Source organism: Phacochoerus africanus, chromosome 12 (genome assembly GCF_016906955.1).
Source record: "Phacochoerus africanus isolate WHEZ1 chromosome 12, ROS_Pafr_v1, whole genome shotgun sequence".
NCBI lineage: Eukaryota > Metazoa > Chordata > Mammalia > Artiodactyla > Suidae > Phacochoerus > Phacochoerus africanus.
Window position 1 is genome coordinate 26,464,664 of NC_062555.1, and position 3,988 is coordinate 26,468,651.

General features: G+C 45.2%; 1 pseudogene; it reads left to right on the forward strand.

Moving 5' to 3' along the window:
• Positions 1-3,658: 3,658 nt before the first annotated feature.
• LOC125112497 (60S acidic ribosomal protein P1-like) lies at positions 3,659-3,988 on the forward strand (annotated as a pseudogene).

The window sequence follows — 3,988 nt, forward strand, 5'->3', positions numbered from 1 at the left end:
GAAATGAAGCAAATTCAATCATTTTAAAATCCAGATGGACAAGAACAGTAATTCTCTGCTCTGATGCTGCAATTCACGCTATGCTGCAATTGGAGATAAGCAGAGATTTCCAAACTTTCACAGTTCTTGGTGCTCTTAAGTGTGTCCAGTTTTTTTTTTTTTTGGTCTTTTTAGGGCTGCACTTGCAGCATATGGAAGTTTCCAGGTAGGGATCCAATCGGAGCTGTAGCTGCTTGCCTACACCACAGCCACAGCAATGCCGGATCCTTAACCCACTGAGTGAGGCCAGGGATCAAACCTGTGTCCTCATGGATACTAGTTGGTTTCGTTTCTGATGAGCCATGATGGGAACTCCTGTATCTGTATTTCTTTACAAGCCCCCTCAAAACCCAAAGGTCTCTCAAACCCCAAAACCCAACAAAAATCAGACACTATCTACCAATTCATTTCCAGAAGTAATTAAATCTTTAGTATTTATGTCCTAACAACCTAGAACCCATTTGAGAAAGATTATACATATCATTTGAAAAAGCATTTCATATTTTTATTTCATTCTTCAGTAGTCGTGCTTACTTACTAATAAGATGCATGTCTGTTGGACACTGCACAGCTTCTTAACTCAGAATCTGACGGGACAACTCCACATTCGGTTTGGTTCTACATTGATTCTTCCCATGATACTTGCTTTTTTTTTTGGCTTTTTAGGGCCGCACCTGCGGCATATGGAGGTTCCCAGGCTAGGGTCCCAATCGGAGCTGTAGCCGCTGGCCACAGCCACAGCCACAGCCACAGCAGCATCAGATCCAAACAGTGCGTCTGTGACCTACACCAGAACCACAGCAACGCTGGATCCTTAACCCACTCAGTGAGGCCAGGGATCGAACCCACAACCTCATGGATTCGTTTCCACTGTGGCACTACGGGAACGCCTGATACTTGCTTTTTAATCTCAGCAATCTCTCTAAACTCAGCTTCACAAAGATAGAATGTCATCAAAAAGAATGGCTCTCAATTTAATATTCAAGCAGTGAACTACCTCTAGGTAGTAGTTCGTACAGTGTCTGACAAAGGTGGGGTGTTGCTGTGCTTTGGGGGAATGAGTAAAATATCCCTAATTATTTCCATGTGAGTTCACTGTAGTGAATACAGTTTGAGCACATAAAGCGTTATCAATGAGTCAGGAGATGGAAGGTACCAAACTAAGAGTGCACTTGTAGTTGTTTTTATAATAATACCACTCATGGGTAAACTTTCTGATACTTTGTTTCTGTAGCTGGAGGGAAGCAGGTGCATGGAAGAGCAAGGGATGCGGGAATTTACGAGACTAGCTCATTTAATCTATGTCTCTCCCTGACCATGACTGTTACTGACGTACCGTTGATGCAATGGGTGATAATGATTTAGGCAATGTTTCTGATTTTAGGCAAAATTTATTTCAGTATCTACATACATCGCTCCCCACCCCAACCCCCATGGTCATGTTCCCTCAGGTGGACAGTATCCACAGAAGGAAAAAATAGGCTGGTTTACGCAGTGGATTGGAACTTTTCTGTGAATTAGAGTAACTGGGGAGCTGATTAAAAGCTGATTCTGCTAATATATGGCACAAATGAACCTTTCCACAGAAAAGAAAAATCATGGACATGGAGAACAGACTTGTGGTTGCCAAGAGGGAAGGGGAGGGAGTGGGAGGGACTGGGAATTAGGGGTTAATAGATGCAAACTTTGGAGTGGATAAGCAATGAGATCCTACTGTGTAGCACTGGAAACTATGTCTGGTCACTTGTGATGGAGCATGATAATGTGAGAAAAGGGTCACCTCGCTGTGCAGTGGAAAATCAACAGAACACTGTAAATCAGCAATAATGGAAAAAATAAAAATCGTTATAAAAAAATGCAGATTCCGGAGCTCCCATTGTGGCTCAGTGGACACAAATCTGACTAGTAACCATGAGGATGCAGGTTTGATCCCTGACCTCACTCAGTGGGTTAAGAATCTGGCTTTGCCTTAAGCTGTGGTGTAGGTTGCAGATGAGGCTTGGAACTGGTGTTGCTGTGGCTGTGGTGTAGGTCAGTGGCTACAGCTCCGATTCAACCCCTAGCCTGGGAACCTCCGCACGCTGCGGGCGTGGTCCTAAAAAGACAAAAAAAAAAAAAAAGTGCAGATTCCTTTTTTTTAGATTCCAGATAGAAGTGATAGTGTATGATGTTCGTGTCTCAGTGATTGACTGACTTCACTTAGCATGGTAATTTCCAGGCCCATCCATGTTGCTGCAAATGCCATTATTTTATTCCTTTGTATGGCTGAGTAATCTAAGAAAAAGGTTACAATGAACTTATTTGCAGAATAGAAACAGACTCATGGACTTTGAAACACTTAAAATTATCAAAGGAGACAGGTTGGGGGGTGCAGGGATGGGGCTGGGGGTTTAGGATGGAAAAGTTCTAAAATCAGGTTGTGATGAAGGTTGTACAACTATAAATATAATAAAATTCATCGAATTAAAAAAACGAAGATTCCTGGAGTTCCCGCTGTGGCATAGTGGGTTAAGAATCTGACTGCAGAGGCTTGGGTCACTGTGGAGGCCTGGGTTCAATCCATGGCCCCGCACAGTGGGTTAAAGGATCCAGCATTGTGGCTGCTGTCCACTAGTTCGAAGCTGTGGCTCAGATTCAGTCCCTGGCCTGAGAACATTCATATGCTGTGGGTGTGACCATCAAAAAAAATTTTTTTTTTAAATGCAGATTCCTAGAATCCTTAGGCCCACGCTCTGAGGTTCTGCAGTCCTGGGGAAGCTCAGTGATGGTTCTAAAAAGATCTGCAGGTGATTCTAATGCTGACCTCCTTTTGAGAAATGCTGGCCAAGGGTACGGCTTGCATGGCACAAAAAAGCAAATCATGAGACAAATGAGTCTTTTATCTGTATCTTATCGCTGTGACATTTGTGGATGCCCTGTGTACCCCGCAAAGGCACACAGACAACCTGCCAATCCCTAGAGATGGTACTGCTGATCCGATACCTTTTCCGCAGGCACTGAGCACGATGGAGAGTTTAGGGGGGTTCAAGATCATGGTGTTGTGAGTTCTTATTAGACCTTCTTCTTCTTTATAGCTCCCGAGTACTTAACTTTATTTTCCTTAACCCTTCAGAGTACTTAATATGAAGCTTTAGCCATAGGAGGAACTCAAGCATTAGCAATTACTAGTGGTCCTTAACCTAGGCTGACATTAAGATCACTTGGAGCCCGGGAGCTCCCGTCATGGCTCAGTGGTTAACGAATCCTACTAAGAACCATGAGGTTGCAGGTTTGATCCCTGGCCTTGCTCAGTGGGTTAAGGATCCGGCATTGCCATGAACTGTGGTGTAGGTTGCAGAAGTGCCTCAGATCCCGCATTGCTGTGTCTCTGGTGTAGGCAGGTGGCTATAGCTTCAATTAGACCCCTAGCCTGGGAACCTCCATATCCTATGGGAGAGGCCCTAGAAAAGGTAAAAAGACAAAAAAAAAAAAAAAAAAGATCACTCGGAGCCCTTTCCCCAGCTGCCCCTAAGGTGCTCTGTCCTCCTGAGGAAGCTAAAGCTGCATTGGGATGAGGCCCTCACTTCATCCGGAGACAAGCATAGCGCCCAGCAGCGTCCTCCTAGCCTTCGTCCTTGCCATGGCCTCCTTCTGGGAGCTCACCTGCATCTCTTCTGCCCTCCTCCTGCAGATTGAAGTGACAGTGACGGAGGAGAAGCTCAACGTGCCCTCATTAAAGCAGCAGGCGTGGATGTTGAGCCTTTCTGGCCAGGCTTGTTTGCAAAGGCTCTGGCCAGTGTCCACATTGGGAGCCTCATCTGCAGTGTGGGGCTAGTGGACCTGCCCAAGCAGCAGGTGCTGCACCAGCAGGAGGTCCTGCCCCAGCTGAGAAGAAGAAAGTAGAAGCAAAGAAAGAAGAATCTGAGGAGTCTGATGATGATAAGGGCTTTGGTCTTTTTGACTAAACTTC